Genomic DNA, 20068 nt, shown 5'->3' with positions numbered 1-20068 from the left:
AACGAGACCTGTCATATAGCCACACGCTGCTTAAACTAGACCTGTCATATAGCCACAGGCTGCTTAAACGAGACCTGTCATATAGCCACACGCTGCTTAAACGAGACCCGTCATATAGCCACACGCTGCTTAAACGAGACCTGCCATATAGCCACACGCTGCTTAAACGAGACCTGCCATATAGCCACACGCTGCTTAAACGAGACCTGTCATATAGCCACACGCTGCTTAAACTAGACCTGCCATATAGCCACACGCTGCTTAAACTAGACCTGTCATATAGCCTATACACGCTGCTTAAACGAGACCTGTCATATAGCCACACGCTGCTTAAAACGAGACCTGTCATATAGCCACACGCTGCTTAAACTAGACCTGTCATATAGCCACACGCTGCTTAAACGAGACCTGCCATATACGAGACCTGCCATATAGCCACACGCTGCTTAAACGAGACCTGTCATATAGCCACACGCTGCTTAAACGAGACCCGTCATATAGCCTATACACGCTGCTTAAACGAGACCCGTCATATAGCCACACGCTGCTTAAACGAGACCTGCCATATAGCCACACGCTGCTTAAACTAGACCTGCCATATAGCCACACGCTGCTTAAACGAGACCTGCCATATAGCCACACGCTGCTTAAACGAGACCCGTCATATAGCCTAGTACACACTGCTTAAACGAGACCCGTCATATAGCCACACGCTGCTTAAACGAGACCCGTCATATAGCCTATACACGCTGCTTAAACGAGACCCGTCATATAGCCACACGCTGCTTAAACGAGACCCGTCATATAGCCACACGCTGCTTAAACGAGACCCGTCATATAGCCACACGCTGCTTAAACGAGACCTGTCATATAGCCACACGCTGCTTAAACTAGACCTGTCATATAGCCACACGCTGCTTAAACGAGACCTGTCATATAGCCACACGCTGCTTAAACTAGACCTGTCATATACGAGACCTGTCATATAGCCACACGCTGTTTAAACGAGACCTGTCATATACGAGACCTGTCATATAGCCACACGCTGCTTAAACTAGACCTGTCATATAGCCACACGCTGCTTAAACTAGACCTGTCATATAGCCACACACTGCTTAAACGAGACCTGTCATATAGCCACACGCTGCTTAAACGAGACCTGTCATATAGCCTATACACGCTGCTTAAACGAGACCTGTCATATAGCCACACGCTGCTTAAACGAGACCTGTCATATAGCCACACGCTGCTTAAACGAGACCTGCCATATAGCCACACGCTGCTTAAACGAGACCTGCCATATAGCCACACGCTGCTTAAACGAGACCTGCCATATAGCCACACGCTGTTTAAACTAGACCTGCCATATACGAGACCTGTCATATAGCCACACGCTGCTTAAACAAGACCTGTCATATAGCCACACGCTGCTTAAACGAGACCCGTCATATAGCCACACGCTGCTTAAACGAGACCTGTCATATAGCCACACGCTGCTTAAACGAGACCTGCCATATAGCCACACGCTGCTTAAACGAGACCCGTCATATAGCCACACGCTGCTTAAACGAGACCTGTCATATAGCCTATACACGCTGCTTAAACTAGACCTGTCATATAGCCTATACACGCTGCTTAAACGAGACCCGTCATATAGCCTATACACGCTGCTTAAACGAGACCCGTCATATAGCCACACGCTGCTTAAACGAGACCCGTCATATAGCCTATACACGCTGCTTAAACGAGACCCGTCATATAGCCACACGCTGCTTAAACGAGACCCGTCATATAGCCTATACACGCTGCTTAAACGAGACCCGTCATATAGCCACACGCTGCTTAAACGAGACCCGTCATATAGCCTATACACGCTGCTTAAACGAGACCCGTCATATAGCCACACGCTGCTTAAACGAGACCCGTCATATAGCCACACGCTGCTTAAACTAGACCTGTCATATAGCCACACGCTGCTTAAACGAGACCCGTCATATAGCCACACGCTGCTTAAACGAGACCCGTCATATAGCCACACGCTGCTTAAACGAGACCTGCCATATAGCCACACGCTGCTTAAACGAGACCCGTCATATAGCCACACGCTGCTTAAACTAGACCTGTCATATAGCCACACGCTGCTTAAACGAGACCTGTCATATAGCCTATACACGCTGCTTAAACGAGACCCGTCATATAGCCACACGCTGCTTAAACGAGACCCCTCATATAGCCACACGCTGCTTAAACGAGACCTGTCATATAGCCTATACACGCTGCTTAAACGAGACCCGTCATATAGCCTAGTACACGCTGCTTAAACGAGACCCGCCATATAGCCACACGCTGCTTAAACTAGACCTGTCATATAGCCACACGCTGCTTAAACGAGACCTGTCATATAGCCACACGCTGCTTAAACGAGACCTGTCATATAGCCACACGCTGCTTAAACGAGACCTGTCATATAGCCACACGCTGCTTAAACGAGACCTGTCATATAGCCACACGCTGCTTAAACGAGACCCGTCATATAGCCACACGCTGCTTAAACGAGACCTGTCATATAGCCACACGCTGCTTAAACGAGACCTGTCATATAGCCACACGCTGCTTAAACGAGACCTGCCATATAGCCACACGCTGCTTAAACGAGACCTGCCATATAGCCACACGCTGCTTAAACGAGACCTGCCATATAGCCACACGCTGTTTAAACTAGACCTGCCATATACGAGACCTGTCATATAGCCACACGCTGCTTAAACAAGACCTGTCATATAGCCACACGCTGCTTAAACGAGACCCGTCATATAGCCACACGCTGCTTAAACGAGACCTGTCATATAGCCACACGCTGCTTAAACGAGACCTGTCATATAGCCACACGCTGCTTAAACGAGACCTGCCATATAGCCACACGCTGCTTAAACGAGACCTGCCATATAGCCACACGCTGCTTAAACGAGACCTGCCATATAGCCACACGCTGTTTAAACTAGACCTGCCATATACGAGACCTGTCATATAGCCACACGCTGCTTAAACAAGACCTGTCATATAGCCACACGCTGCTTAAACGAGACCCGTCATATAGCCACACGCTGCTTAAACGAGACCTGTCATATAGCCACACGCTGCTTAAACGAGACCTGCCATATAGCCACACGCTGCTTAAACGAGACCCGTCATATAGCCACACGCTGCTTAAACGAGACCTGTCATATAGCCTATACACGCTGCTTAAACTAGACCTGTCATATAGCCTATACACGCTGCTTAAACGAGACCCGTCATATAGCCTATACACGCTGCTTAAACGAGACCCGTCATATAGCCACACGCTGCTTAAACGTGACCCGTCATATAGCCACACACTGCTTAAACGAGACCTGTCATATAGCCACACGCTGCTTAAACGAGACCCGTCATATAGCCTATACACGCTGCTTAAACGAGACCCGTCATATAGCCACACGCTGCTTAAACGAGACCTGTCATATAGCCACACGCTGCTTAAACGAGACCCGTCATATAGCCACACGCTGCTTAAACGAGACCCGTCATATAACCACACGCTGCTTAAACTAGACCTGTCATATAACCACACGCTGCTTAAACTAGACCTGTCATATAGCCACACGCTGCTTAAACTAGACCTGTCATATAGCCACACGCTGCTTAAACGAGACCTGCCATATAGCCACACGCTGCTTAAACGAGACCTGTCATATAGCCACACGCTGCTTAAACGAGACCCGTCATATAGCCTATACACGCTGCTTAAACGAGACCTGTCATATAGCCTATACACGCTGCTTAAACAAGACCTGTCATATAGCCACACGCTGCTTAAACGAGACCTGCCATATAGCCACACGCTGCTTAAACTAGACCTGCCATATAGCCACACGCTGCTTAAACGAGACCTGCCATATAGCCACACGCTGCTTAAACGAGACCTGTCATATAGCCTATACACGCTGCTTAAACGAGACCTGTCATATAGCCTATACACGCTGCTTAAACGAGACCTGTCATATAGCCACACGCTGCTTAAATGAGACCTGTCATATAGCCACACGCTGCTTAAACGAGACCTGTCATATAGCCTATACACGCTGCTTAAACGAGACCTGTTATATAGCCACACGCTGCTTAAACGAGACCTGCCATATACGAGACCTGTCATATAGCCACACGCTGCTTTCACGAGTTCACACTTACATATAATTTGAAGGGGTAAAGTTTAATGCGTATTTGGCGTGCTGTCCGGAGGGAGGGCTCCGAGCTCAGAGTTCGGCCCGAACCCAGAGTACTCCCCCCGTATGTAAGTGTTTAGGACTAGAAGCGTGGAGAAGGGGTGGTGGAGGGATGCTGCAAAAACTGTCAATGAAATGAGGTGAGACTGCTGAGTATATATACACCTCTTACCATTGATTGCTGAGTGCTCTCCACCTGTGTTAATTATCTGAACGTGCTCCTCCCTAACCTTGTTAATAAAACATCATTAAACGAGACCTGTCATATAGCCTATACACGCTGCTTAAACGAGACCTGTCATATAGCCTATACACGCTGCTTAAACGAGACCTGTCATATAGCCACACGCTGCTTAAACTAGACCTGCCATATAGCCACACACTGCTTAAACGAGACCCGCCATATAGCCACACGCTGCTTAAACTAGACCTGTCATATAGCCACACGCTGCTTAAACGAGACCTGTCATATAGCCACACGCTGCTTAAACGAGACCTGTCATATAGCCACACGCTGCTTAAACGAGACCTGTCATATAGCCACACGCTGCTTAAACGAGACCTGTCATATAGCCACACGCTGCTTAAACGAGACCCGTCATATAGCCACACGCTGCTTAAACGAGACCTGTCATATAGCCACACGCTGCTTAAACGAGACCTGTCATATAGCCACACGCTGCTTAAACGAGACCTGCCATATAGCCACACGCTGCTTAAACGAGACCTGCCATATAGCCACACGCTGCTTAAACGAGACCTGCCATATAGCCACACGCTGTTTAAACTAGACCTGCCATATACGAGACCTGTCATATAGCCACACGCTGCTTAAACAAGACCTGTCATATAGCCACACGCTGCTTAAACGAGACCCGTCATATAGCCACACGCTGCTTAAACGAGACCTGTCATATAGCCACACGCTGCTTAAACGAGACCTGTCATATAGCCACACGCTGCTTAAACGAGACCTGCCATATAGCCACACGCTGCTTAAACGAGACCTGCCATATAGCCACACGCTGCTTAAACGAGACCTGCCATATAGCCACACGCTGTTTAAACTAGACCTGCCATATACGAGACCTGTCATATAGCCACACGCTGCTTAAACAAGACCTGTCATATAGCCACACGCTGCTTAAACGAGACCCGTCATATAGCCACACGCTGCTTAAACGAGACCTGTCATATAGCCACACGCTGCTTAAACGAGACCTGCCATATAGCCACACGCTGCTTAAACGAGACCCGTCATATAGCCACACGCTGCTTAAACGAGACCTGTCATATAGCCTATACACGCTGCTTAAACTAGACCTGTCATATAGCCTATACACGCTGCTTAAACGAGACCCGTCATATAGCCTATACACGCTGCTTAAACGAGACCCGTCATATAGCCACACGCTGCTTAAACGTGACCCGTCATATAGCCACACACTGCTTAAACGAGACCTGTCATATAGCCACACGCTGCTTAAACGAGACCCGTCATATAGCCTATACACGCTGCTTAAACGAGACCCGTCATATAGCCACACGCTGCTTAAACGAGACCTGTCATATAGCCACACGCTGCTTAAACGAGACCCGTCATATAGCCACACGCTGCTTAAACGAGACCCGTCATATAACCACACGCTGCTTAAACTAGACCTGTCATATAACCACACGCTGCTTAAACTAGACCTGTCATATAGCCACACGCTGCTTAAACTAGACCTGTCATATAGCCACACGCTGCTTAAACGAGACCTGCCATATAGCCACACGCTGCTTAAACGAGACCTGTCATATAGCCACACGCTGCTTAAACGAGACCCGTCATATAGCCTATACACGCTGCTTAAACGAGACCTGTCATATAGCCTATACACGCTGCTTAAACAAGACCTGTCATATAGCCACACGCTGCTTAAACGAGACCTGCCATATAGCCACACGCTGCTTAAACTAGACCTGCCATATAGCCACACGCTGCTTAAACGAGACCTGCCATATAGCCACACGCTGCTTAAACGAGACCTGTCATATAGCCTATACACGCTGCTTAAACGAGACCTGTCATATAGCCTATACACGCTGCTTAAACGAGACCTGTCATATAGCCACACGCTGCTTAAATGAGACCTGTCATATAGCCACACGCTGCTTAAACGAGACCTGTCATATAGCCTATACACGCTGCTTAAACGAGACCTGTTATATAGCCACACGCTGCTTAAACGAGACCTGCCATATACGAGACCTGTCATATAGCCACACGCTGCTTTCACGAGTTCACACTTACATATAATTTGAAGGGGTAAAGTTTAATGCGTATTTGGCGTGCTGTCCGGAGGGAGGGCTCCGAGCTCAGAGTTCGGCCCGAACCCAGAGTACTCCCCCCGTATGTAAGTGTTTAGGACTAGAAGCGTGGAGAAGGGGTGGTGGAGGGATGCTGCAAAAACTGTCAATGAAATGAGGTGAGACTGCTGAGTATATATACACCTCTTACCATTGATTGCTGAGTGCTCTCCACCTGTGTTAATTATCTGAACGTGCTCCTCCCTAACCTTGTTAATAAAACATCATTAAACGAGACCTGTCATATAGCCTATACACGCTGCTTAAACGAGACCTGTCATATAGCCTATACACGCTGCTTAAACGAGACCTGTCATATAGCCACACGCTGCTTAAACTAGACCTGCCATATAGCCACACACTGCTTAAACTAGACCTGCCATATAGCCACACGCTGCTTAAACGAGACCTGCCATATAGCCACTCGCTGCTTAAACGACACCTGCCATATAGCCACACGCTGCTTAAACGACACCTGCCATATAGCCACACGCTGCTTAAACTAGACCTGTCATATAGCCACACGCTGCTTAAACGACACCTGCCATATAGCCACACGCTGCTTAAACTAGACCTGTCATATAGCCACACGCTGCTTAAACGAGACCTGCCATATAGCCACACGCTGCTTAAACTAGACCTGTCATATAGCCACACGCTGCTTAAACGAGACCCGCCATATAGCCACACGCTGCTTAAACGAGACCCGTCATATAGCCACACGCTGCTTAAACGAGACCCGTCATATAGCCACACGCTGCTTAAACGAGACCTGCCATATAGCCTATACACGCTGCTTAAACGAGACCTGTCATATAGCCACACGCTGCTTAAACGAGACCTGCCATATAGCCACACGCTGCTTAAACGAGACCTGTCATATAGCCACACGCTGCTTAAACGAGACCTGTCATATAGCCTATACACGCTGCTTAAACGAGACCTGTCATATAGCCACACGCTGCTTAAACGAGACCTGCCATATAGCCACACGCTGCTTAAACGAGACCTGCCATATAGCCACACGCTGCTTAAACTAGACCTGTCATATAGCCTATACACGCTGCTTAAACGAGAACTGCCATATAGCCACACGCTGCTTAAACGAGACCTGCCATATAGCCACACGCTGCTTAAACGAGACCCGTCATATAGCCACACGCTGCTTAAACTAGACCCGTCATATAGCCACACGCTGCTTAAACGAGACCTGCCATATAGCCACACGCTGCTTAAACGAGACCTGCCATATAGCCACTCGCTGCTTAAACGAGACCTGCCATATAGCCACACGCTGCTTAAACGAGACCTGCCATATAGCCACTCGCTGCTTAAACGAGACCTGCCATATAGCCACTCGCTGCTTAAACGAGACCCGTCATATAGCCACACGCTGCTTAAACGAGACCCGTCATATAGCCACACGCTGCTTAAACGAGACCTGTCATATAGCCACACGCTGCTTAAACGAGACCTGTCATATAGCCACACGCTGCTTAAACGAGACCCGTCATATAGCCACACGCTGCTTAAACGAGACCCGTCATATAGCCACACGCTGCTTAAACGAGACCTGCCATATAGCCACATGCTGCTTAAACGAGACCTGCCATATAGCCACTCGCTGCTTAAACGAGACCTGCCATATAGCCACACGCTGCTTAAACGAGACCTGCCATATAGCCACTCGCTGCTTAAACGAGACCTGCCATATAGCCACTCGCTGCTTAAACGAGACCTGCCATATAGCCACACGCTGCTTAAACGCAGACAGTTTTGACCGCAAAAGATGAGGTAATTTGATCGGATGTCATGTATTTACAGCATTTTACCTGATAGAAATGCATGCTCAGTTTAAATCTTATTTCAAGGTGAGGTAGAATTAAAGGAAAGGCAAAATTCAGCATTTTGTTCCTGTACCCCCTTCTGTCACCTCACGTACCCCAGTTTGAGAACCACTGCCTTTACAGATCTTTGTAAAGCGACCTTGGGCGTTTGAAAGGCGCTATATAAATAAAAATATAAATAATAATAATAATAATTATTATTATTATTATTATTAACATTATTATTAACCACCCAATCACAATTTAACACAAACTGCATGATACCAGTGCTCTGTGAAAAAGTCAGTAATGATTTAATGCCATATTACAAGACTGAGGCATTCTTACACAAAAACAAACAAATTGCACAAACTTTCCATTTGCATTTGAAACTGAACTCACTTCCCTCACTCCGGTAACTGTCCATGCCGGATCTGTCCCCGTTGTTTTAAAATGTAATCACGGAAAGCAAAACAAGGCATTAGCATGACCGCATCCAGCTAGCCAGGCCGATAGACGCTGTCTGATAGAGATGGGCGCTGACAGAATCGCCCATAGCTGACTAGATTTGAGCTCGCTGATTGGCTACAGTTTATGTCAAACATTTATATCTTAAATCAGCAATTGTCGAAACCGGCACTGAGTGAACAGAGCGAGCAGCATTACTATATGCCATCTATTCTAGGCAATTGATATGCCACCGCAGTCAAGATCCCATCCAGGATCCTGAAGCTGCGTGCCCATTGCATACAGTGCCCCAACTCGTTCTGGAGGGATCTGTTGTCACAAAGATGTGCCTGGACACTTGTTCTAAGGGCACTCCAGGCAAGGCAAGGTCTGACCAAGGGAAAGTTCAGTTACAGATCTGTGTGATAATCACAAGGAGTGTGCCGTGGCACCATGCCCATCCCTCACCCCATCCTGCCTTGGGACTCGGCTGTGTAGTCAGTGCAGTGGCGAACATGTATGCATCAATCCGAGCGGCACTGTGAACCGTGCGCCGCACCCAGGAACCAATCATCCAACAGCGAGCGCTCAGGACAAGGTGGAGGTTTCAACTCGAGTCCAGATCCAACTCAGCATGAGCAACCACAGCCGAAGGGGGAAGCTCAGCCTCATCTTCCTCTGCAGAGGACAATAGGCCCCTCTCCGATGCAGCTATCAAATTTAATCTTTGACCGGAGCGCCGAATGACTGGGTCCCCCATGAGAAGGGTCCACCCCATCACTCGGCAGCTCGCTGGCACTGCAGAGGTGTGGGAGGTCCGTGGGGACTCGGCAGAAACACTCCCACTGTAACCCCTTCGCTGGACTGAACTGTGCACTGCTCTTTGTGATAGCGAAACCATCACCTCTCCACCAGTGAGGAAGATCTCTGTACTGTACTCATACTCTCTCGTTGCTTGGGTGACTGGAAAAGGGACCGCTGTCTGCAAGTACTCGTCTGTGAAGCAGAAATGTGAATGAGTGGATGCGTGCCCTTTACACACCGCATGTACAGTATGGGGGAGTGGCTCGGCATGCCAATTCCACTGGCCGTTGTTCTACAACTCCGAGATGATTGGTGCTGCCAAGTGATGCCCCGTTTGTCAGACGTTGTAGTGACTGAAAGATGGGGAACAATAGTTATTTAAAACATTTATTAATCTTAGTTAATATTTATTTCATTAGTCCATTAGGCATCCTCAAGTAACTAATGTGAACTTTTAATATAGAAATGCAACCCATTATTCATCATTCACAAATTCAGTAAAAGTATTGTCGTTGTTAGTTCACGTTAACTAATATTAATTGAAGTATTAACTAATGCAAAGTACTGATTTGTGGAAGCAAGACACAGTACCGATACTTTACAAGGGGTGACCCCAGTGTTGTGTGCATTATTCCCGGTACCACCTCTTGCATTTCAGCCCGCATTAATAACTGTTAACACTTCATATTATACATATTATACATACATACATATCATATCAGTTGGTTTAATTTGTTCATCAAATATATATATTTCCTTCAGTTATTTTCCTGCTTAATTAAGCCTGTTAAAATGCATTGTATGAGCTTCTGTTACTGTCACTGTTCATTCTATTGTAATATCACAGCACATGTTTAGAGCGGCTCCAGCAGGGCTCAGTGCTGAGGATCCTGAGCGGAACAGATGTTTAGATGCCGGTGAAATATAAATATAGAAATTGATACTACAACAAAAACTACCAGCCTAATTAATGTGTATTTAAAACATTATTATAGACAAGTAAGCAGTCAGTAATAAAATAAGAACAAATAATCAAATTATACATATATAGCACAAATAAATACAATAGAACAAAGAAAGGCTACAAATGAAATAAACAGTGTTTTTAGAGTTTTTCGGGCAGATCTAACAGGTACAGAAATTTGAATAAAGTAATCAAATGTGAAAAAACATTGCATATTCTTTATTGTATAAATTAAATATAGATGGATATTTTTTAAAGGGTAGCCTATTTAGTCAATAGCAGTGAGTCATTTATTTGTCCATTGTTTGATTAACATTAAAACACAGCAGCAGGTTTATTAGACTGCTGTCCCTTTAAGACTGAACGCATGTGAATATACTGTCTCTACGTTCACTTGAGATAACGTACTCGGTTACTAACGTAACCTCTGTTCTCTCTAGAGAGGGAACGAGTATTGCGTAAGCTAGCTTACGCTGCGGGAAAGTCTCCTTTCACGAGATACTGAAGCCAAAAATTATCCTAATTTTTTAAAACTTGTCAACGCAGTGCGGCAGCCTGCAGACCTAGGGCAAGCGAGTCGCGTGCCCATTGGCTGCTCTGCGGCAACTGCAGCAGCCTATGGCTGAGCCTTGCGCGTGACGTCACGTCCAATGAGCGCGCTCAGCGCGCTTAGTGCGTCACAGCCCGTCATTAGGGGTGTGGCTTAGCGTATATAAGCAAGGAACAGAGGCTGCTTCGCTGGTTTCTGTCGCATGAAGCGAAAATGAGCTCGTGGCGAGAGCACGGCGGGTTACGCAATACTCGTTCCCTCTCTAGAGAGAACAGAGGTTACGTTAGTAACCGAGTACGTTCTCTTACGAGAGGTTCTCTCGTATTGCGTAAGCTAGCTTACGCTGCGGGAACACCTTTGTCAACGCCGTGCGCGCGCCCAGCATCCTGAATGAATCCCATGGGGAGCCCAGGGGACGCGAAGCGGAGCTGGGCGGCCAAGATACCACAGTACATAAGCACATAATATGGGGCAGGGAGCGGCACAGCCGGTCCAACTAACACTTCCATATAGTGTAGCTCAACCAGTAGAGCTAAATCAGCAGCGTAGCCCGCGCACAGACAGTGGGCTGGCTTACGCGAGACTTAGACTGATAGCACTTTGGCCTGCAAAGCGGGGACTTCCAGGTTGTAAAACCTAACAAATGTGGAGGGGGAGGCCCAGCCTGCCGCTGCACAAATGTCATGAATGGGAATCCCACTGGACCACGCCCACGATGAGGCCATGCCTCTGGTGGAGTGTGCCCGAATGCCCAAGGGGCACTGCAGGTTTTTAGATGCGTAAGCAGCTGCGATAGCATCGACTATCCATCTGGACAGGGTGTGTTTCGAGGCGGCGAGACCCTTGGTGCGCCCACCAAACGAAACAAAAAGCTGCTCTGAACGCCTGAAGGCGGCGGAGCGCGAAATATAGCTTCTCAGCGCCCTAACTGGGCAGAGGAGGTGACTATCTGCCTCGCAGCCAGTATTTGGCAGGGCTGAAAGGGAAATGACCTGCGCTCTGAAGGGAGTGCCCAAAATTTTTGGGACGTACCCATGCCTCGGTCTGAGAATAACTTTAGAGTCATTGGGTCCGAACTCGAGGCACGCAGCGTTAGTGGATAACGCGTGAAGGTCTCCCACACGTTTTACTGAAGACAGTGCTATCAGAAAAACGGTTTTGAGCGTGAGGTATTTCATATCCACAGTTTCTAAGGGTTCAAAGGGATGTGCTTTCAGTGCGTCTAAGACCAGTGAAAGATCCCACATAGGAACCGAAGGGGGTCGCGGGGGGTTCATCCTCCTCGCTCCTCTAAGGAAGCGGATGACAAACTCGTTCCTTCCTAATGCGCGGCCCGGCTCTGAAACAGAGAGCGCTGAAATGGCCGCGACATAAACTTTGAGCGTGGAGGGGGACCTGCCCGCGTCCAGTAGCTCTTGAAGGAAGCACAATACTTGCGAGACCCCACATGTCTGTGGATTGAGCCCTTTGGTAGTGCACCATTTGTTAAACACAGACCATTTAGACGTGTAGAGCCGCCTCGTGGAGGGGGCTCTAGATTGTATGATCGTGTTCATCACCCCTTCTGGTAGGTCAGCATGTAATTGTTGAGGCTCCACGCATGCAGAGACCAGTGCTCTGGGTGGGGATGCCAAATCGAGCCGCGGGCTTGAGAGAGAAGGTCTCTCCGCACCGGAATCGGCCAAGGGGCTGAGTCTGCCAATTGTATGAGTTCCGGGAACCAGGCTTGGTTCTCCCAGAACGGGGCTATGAGGAGCACTGTGTGGCGCGCTTTCCTGACTCTCTCGATGACCTGAGGCAGCAGAGAGACTGGTGGAAACGCATATAGCGGGCCGCTGGGCCAAGACTGGGCCAGCGCGTCCTCGCTCTTCGAAAAGAACGCTGGGCAGTGTGCGTTGTCTTCTGCCGAAGCGGCGCCACAGCGACTGGACTGTTTGGGGGTGTAGAGACCACTCCCCAGGGGGAACGTTGTCCCTGGACAGTCTGTCGGGACCCTCGTTCAGATGGCCAGGCACATGCGATGCTCTCAGAGAGCGCAGAGAGTGCTGAGCCCATACGAGGAGGCGTTCCGTCAGGGCGCAGAGTTGCTTTGATCTGACACCGCCCTGGCGGTTCACATAGGCCACTACTGAAGTGTTGTCCGTGCGGACTAGAACATGGTGACCATGGAGGAAAGGGAGGAAGTGCATGAGCGCTTTCTCGACCGCGAGCATCTCTAGACAGTTTATGTGTAGGAGATTCTCCTGGTCTGACCAGTGGCCAAAGACCGGTCTGCCTTCGAAGAGCGCTCCCCAACCTAGGTTGGACGCGTCTGTTGAGACAACTTTCCGGTGTGAAACCACTCCCATATTCACTCCCGTGTGATACCATTCGGCTGCTAGCCAGGGCTGCAGGGCTGAGACACAGACCTGAGTCACTCTGATTAGCGAGCCGCCGGTCGCCCAGGCTCGATGGGATACGCGCGTTCTCAGCCAGCGTTGAAGCGGGCGCATGCGCAGTAAACCCAGCTGAAGCACTGCTGCAGCTGAGGCCATATGCCCCAGAATGCGCTGAAATGCCTTCAGGGGAACCCGGTCGCCTTCTTTGAAGGATGCAGCGAGGCGCTGGATGCGGCGCGCGCGCTGCTCCGACAATCTGGCCGTCATCGCCACCGAGTCCAGATCTATTCCGAGAAAGGAAATCGACTGCCGGGGCGAGAGCGAGCTCTTGGTCCAGTTGACCGCCAGGCCTAGACCCTCCAGGTGGTCGAGTAGCGCTGTTCTGTGAGACACAAGTTCTGTCTCTGACTGCGCTAGAACGAGCCAATCGTCCAAGTAGTTCAGAATTCGCATTCCCTGACTCCTCAGGGGAGCGAGAGCCGTGTCCATGCATTTCGTAAATGTACGGGGTGCTAAAGACAGGCCGAACGGCAGGACTGTGTATTGATAAGCTCGACCGTCGAAGGCGAATCTCAAAAATGGCCTGTGACGGGGAGTTATCTGGATCTGGAAATAAGCGTCTTTCAGATCGAGAGAGATAAACCAGTCTCCTGGGCGAATTTGCGCGAGGATCTGTCTGGTTGTAATCATCCTGAACGGCCGTCTCATGAGAGCCTTGTTCAGATGTCTCAGATCTAAAATAGGTCTTAATGCTCCGTCCTTCTTGGGAACGAGGAAGTAACGGCTGTAAAAGCCTGACTCGCTCAGGGAAGGATCCACCTGTTCTATGGCCCCTTTTCGCAGCAGCTTTGATATCTCTGCTTGAAGCAGATGTGCTGTTTCCAAACTCACTTTCGTTTCCGTCTGCGCTAGAAAGCGCGGAGGGCGACGAGCAAATTGGAGCGAATAACCGTGTCTTATGGTGTTGAGCACCCATTCTGACGCGCCCTGAATAGCCTCCCATGCTTTTGCATGCATGGCTAGGGGTCGAATGGTCTCTGGGTTCAGATCGCCGCGTTGCGCGGGATGGGGAACCTGTATCAGAGAAGACGGGGCGGCGCGCGCGCCGCCGATGCTCGGACACGAGGGCAGAAGAACAGGGCTGGCCGACTGTGCAGACTTTAGTAGCTCGATCTCGGACGATGGAGCGTGAACTGCTGTCAAACAACCCAGGCGCGAGAGCGGCGTGGGGATTATGGTGTCTGAAAGTGGGCGCGCGTGCTCGTGAGCTGGCGCGGGATTTGCACTTATGACACGGCCAGTGTTTGGGGGCTTTATGAGGTTTGCAACCTGTCTGGCAGAGCGAGCAGTGGGCAGGTGTGAGCACAGGGCTGTGGGCACATTCCCTACACTTGATACTCGAGCGGAAAGTTTCCGCTTTAAGAGATAGCGCTCTGGACGCGTTGCCATGGGAACCTGGTCTGTGTGAGGCAGTGAGCACACGGGAGTGGGCACTTTTTCTACACTTCTACACCCCTGCGGCTTGAGCCGTGGCAATTTGAGGTAACTGAGTGACAGAGCGAGCAGCGAGTAGTTGTGAGCACGGAAGTGTGGGCACATTTACTACATTTAGTACTCGAGCGGTGTGAGGCCGCTTTATGAGAGAGCGCTCTGGGCGCGTTACCATGGGGATTGTACTTGTGTAAGGCAGTGAGCACATGGGTGTGGGCACATTTTCTACACTTAAAGCACTTATACTCTTTTTGAGATTTATCTGGGTCGCCGTGAAAACGGCGTTTGTGTGCAGGCGAGCGAGTGTTAATACTGGCTCGTTGGCTGCGGTGTGTGCTGCTGCAGTAGCCTGAACATAGGGGACTGACAGAGCTGTGCGTTTTGATGGCGGTCCGGCCGTAGCGGGACTCAACCATCTTTTCCTCCTTGCGGATGCTAGGAGGACTTCGCGGGCTCGGGCTTCAACGCGATCTTGGGCCGCGGGCCCCGTGGGGGCGGCGGTCTGTGACGGCTGGTCGAGCGCGACCTGGGGCGATTGCCCTGGCGTCGCTGCGAAGCGCTGGGGGGCCTGGAAGAGCGCTGGTTAGAGCTGCGCACAGGAGGCTGCGTTTGAGGGCGGCCTGTGGCTGAGCTCGAACGGCGGGGCAGGAAGAGGTCCATCGCCTGCGACGCCTTCTGCACTTCAGAGAACCGATCCACAATTCCGCTGACCGCAGGGCCAAAGAGGCCGGTGGGCGAGAGTGGTGCGTTCAGAAACACAGCGCGCTCTGACTCACTCATGTCCGCGAGCGTCAACCATAGATGTCTGTCGATGACGGTGAGCGCGGCCATGGATCTGCCGATGGCTTGAGCAGGTGTCTTGGTAGCGCGCAGCGCGAGATCCGTAGCGCTGCGCAGATCGGTAAAGGCAGACTGATCCGAGCCCTTCTCGTCCAGTTCACGGAGGAGGTCGGCCTGAAGGATCTGAAGGATAGCCATTGAGTGCAGGGCGGAAGCAGCCTGGCCGGAGGCGGCGAAAGCGCGGCCGGCGAGAGCTGAGGTGGTCCTGCAGGCTTTAGACGGCAGGGCAGACTTTGAGCGCCATCTAGCAGATGGCGGGCAAAGGTGCGTTGCCACAGCATCCTCAACGGCGGGGATGCCGTTATAGCCGTTCTCGGCGGCTCCGTCCACCTGGGAGAGAGCCGAGGAGACTGGCGGGCGGAGTCTGGTGGAGAACGGAGCGTTCCAGGACTTAGAGAGCTCGGCGTGGAGCTCAGGCAGGAAGGGTGCTGACCTAGAGGCAGGCGCAGGGCGGCGGCTAGGCAGAAAAAACCCGTCAAGGCGATTGGGCTCCGGCTCCTTAGGTGGGGACCAATCCAGTCCCATTCTCTCGACCGCTAAAGTGAGGAGGCGGAGAAGCTCTGCGTCAACACTAGCGCGGGTTCGAGAAGACTCCAGAGTCGAGGGGGCGGAGCGGTGAGAGCCCGACCACTCCTCGCTGTCGGACGCGAGCAGAGAGCAGCTGTCAGCGGCATCATCTGCATCGTCCCCCAGGGCGACGGCAGTGCGGGCAGCGGCCGGCCGCTGCGCGTCGGTGAAGGGTGGGGGGGAAGGAGAGAGCGAGGCTCGCGGGAGAGGTTCCGGCGAGCGCTCAGCTGTAGCGTCCAGTTCCGGCGGCCTTTGAGAGCGACGTTTTTTCTTTCGTGGCCCGGAAGAAGCGGCCGGAGAAGGTGGAGTTCCTTCAAAGTTAGCGAGTCGAGCCCGTAGGGTCGACATCGGTAACTCCTCACACTGTTCGCAGCCGCCCTCGGAGAGAGCGCGAACAGCGTGGTCAAAACCCAGGCAGAGAGCGCACAGCACGTGGCAGTCTCCGTCGCTGAGCGAGGCTCTGCACGAGCCACAGGATGTGCGAGGCATTTGAAACAACGCCTCGCGCTCTTTTAGATGCAAGTGTGTCGCGGCGGACACACAAACACACAAACACAGAGCAGAAAAGGATATATATGCCGGATGGCGCAGCAGGCAGGGAAGGCTGAAGGCGGCGAGCGGCCGGCGTCCTCAGGCTGAGATCCTCGGCGTGCTGGTCGCTGGATTCGACGGCGGCTTCCTCGGAGATCAGCGATGCGAAGAGCTTCGCTGAAGAGACAGAAATCAGCGAAGCAGCCTCTGTTCCTTGCTTATATACGCTAAGCCACACCCCTAATGACGGGCTGTGACGCACTAAGCGCGCCGAGCGCGCTCATTGGACGTGACGTCACGCGCAAGGCTCAGCCATAGGCTGCTGCAGTTGCCGCAGAGCAGCCAATGGGCACGCGACTCGCTTGCCCTAGGTCTGCAGGCTGCCGCACTGCGTTGACAAGTTTTAAAAAATTAGGATAATTTTTGGCTTCAGTATCTCGTGAAAGGAGACTTTCCCGCAGCGTAAGCTAGCTTACGCAATACGAGAGAACCTCTCGTAAGAGAACTGACTTTATTCACTGGGATACTCGCCAAGACAGGCGTTTTTACATAAACTTGTGTGAATTCATCCTTACAAGCACAAGACATGAATGACATTTCAATTCAGTATCTGCGCGCTGTCTATCAACACGTTGGTTTTTGGTTTTCGCTTTGGATGTTTCGTTCGTGGAACTTCTTGACCTGCAAACATCCTGTACAGAGCCGGCTCTATAAGTGGCTGCTTAGGGCCCCGTCGCCACTAGGGGGCCCCCTAACTACAGATGGTACTCGCCGGTGTCGCCGCGGTTTAACAGTCAACCAACCGTGTAAAATCGTTGTCTTCCCTGGACTTGGAAATTTGACCGCAAGTCTATCCATTGGGTGCAGAAAAAAAGGGAAAAAATCCCATTATAGTAGAGCTACTACTCTAACGAAATCCACATTTTAAGCAGTTTTTACTGTAGAATTATTTTTTTATGAATTTTTTAACTTGACATTACACAATGCACAAATAACCGCTTATTGCACCTTCAGCCCAATTCGTGGTGCTGTTTCACGGCAGCCTCGGAGGGTGCGTTAACGTGGACATTATCCCATATAGTAGAGGCACTACTCCAATGAAATCCACATTTTAAGCAGGTTTTACTGTAGAATTATTTTTTTATGAACTACATGTAACGTGTAACAATGACACCCGAAAATGTTTTTTTTTTTTTTTTACTGTAAAATGTAAAAAGTGTTACCTAGAGTTTTTATTCAATTTATATTTTATAACTAAACATTTTACATACACATTTGGCTAATGATTGTTCGCTGAAGTAGTGTTTTTGTAGTTGGAATATATAAAAAATAAATACCACCTCAAACTAAAATCTTTTGTAGAATTTGTAATCTCTTTGATACATCAATATAGAAGAATATGATTAAATCACTTTAGAAGGAAGCAAAGAAATTACTGGTCCAACTTCTCCCTCTTTTAAAGTGTGGAAAAGGGAAAAGAAGTTCAACGATCGAGACTCCAGCAACACCTGTAGTGTATGCAACAACCTTATTGAAGATTTTTTAATACTAAAGGTTTGAAGGTGCCTAGTGGACAACAACAGTTAGTGCTGTTTAAAATGTACAAAGCATTCAGACAGTAATAAAGTAGATGTAGAAATCTGGCACATCTGCCATCTTTACTTTTACTGTTTCAGTGAGTGTACTTTAATAAGCAGTAAAATAACACTGGGCAATCATGTAAAAGAGGTACAGATGACATGTGTAAGGGTTAGATTGTATACAGTTGCTGGTTTGCGGTGGCAATACTCCATTATTCACTGCAAGGCAGGGCCCCAGAGTTATCCTGCTTAGGGCCCCCAGAGTTACAGAGCCGGCCCTGATCCTGTAATGTAGGGAACCAGCCATTATACATAAATCAGGTAACAGTTCATGTTTTACTTACATATACGATTTAATTTTAATCCAAATGACACGTGTGCTGAGTGAACGATCAGCATTCAACAGAAGTGGTCTCTCTCTCTCTCTCTCTCTCTCTCTCGCTTTTTCACGAGTATGATTACATGAGCTCAGTAACGGCCGATACCGATACTGGTGCATCCCTACTTCTTCTATTTGCATCAGCCCACCGCACAGCAGTTTTTTCTGTGCGGGTTCGACATTAGATGTGTGTAGCTCAGAAGAAGCAGTGGGCGTGAGTCAGACAGGCTTTTTGTATGCTTTGGTGGTCAAAACAGAGGTTATGTGGTCTTCAGGCAGAGGATGTCTCATCGGTTGGCCTATGAGGCGTTTGGGTTGTCTTCAGTATTTACTCTTATTCTACAAGTAACGTGGCGTCTTCACTGGCGCTGGTTAAAGGTGCTTGCTTCATTGGCTTGAGGCTGGTCCTCTCCAAATACTTTTGTCAGATTTGTATGAGGCTTTTGATTCTGGTTCTTTCTGTGGGATGGAAGTAATTGATATGTGTATATCTACTTTTGTTTGGCATGTTTGGTGCATCAGTGTTTGCTTGACACACAGGTTTAGTCGTTTGGCTGCAACAGTTCATATGCCTTAATGTTAAATTGTTCACAGAACATTGAATTGTTACTAAAGGGAACGTTCCCTGAATGGCCATATTTCCCTGTTGCTGCATGGGCTCAAAGTCTGAGGTGATGATGCCAAGCAGAAGAAGAAGTATCACCTCAGTGGCATCGCTTTATCACCATCAGCCAATGAACTGGTGGAATTCTATAGGGCTTCAGACCACGTGAACACTGATGTGTTTCTGTCATGCAAATCTCTCATTAACACTAAGACCTAGGTAACCTAGACATTTCTCAGCTTCCACAATGCAATTCAATCCAGGATTTTAATTCAGTAGGTTTTCAGTGTGTGAGGCTACCCAGTATAATGCCACACAAACAGAAAACCAAGCAACTAACACAGCCAAATGTCTCTCAGTTTGACAGAAACTCATGTTAACATGCGAGAAACAGTATGTTTCTGTGGCACACCTGGTTAGAAAACTTCAGCTTCCTGGTTATTTTTCACACTTGGTTATTAAACTTCAGCTGTGTAGTGTGGAGGCAATGCAC

The 20068-nt window shown here is 49.4% G+C and overlaps 1 protein-coding gene across 2 annotated transcripts in view; it reads left to right on the top strand.

The window, feature by feature from the left end:
- LOC311302061 (uncharacterized protein) overlaps nucleotides 1-20068 on the top strand; it is a 76526-nt gene that overhangs the window by 45275 nt on the left and 11183 nt on the right. The window lies entirely within an intron of this gene.

The sequence above is a fragment of the Rutilus rutilus genome (genome assembly GCF_951802725.1).
Source record: "Rutilus rutilus genome assembly, chromosome: 13".
Lineage (NCBI taxonomy): Eukaryota > Metazoa > Chordata > Actinopteri > Cypriniformes > Leuciscidae > Rutilus > Rutilus rutilus.
Note: the sequence above shows the minus strand (reverse complement) of the source record. Positions and strands in the feature narration are given on the sequence as shown.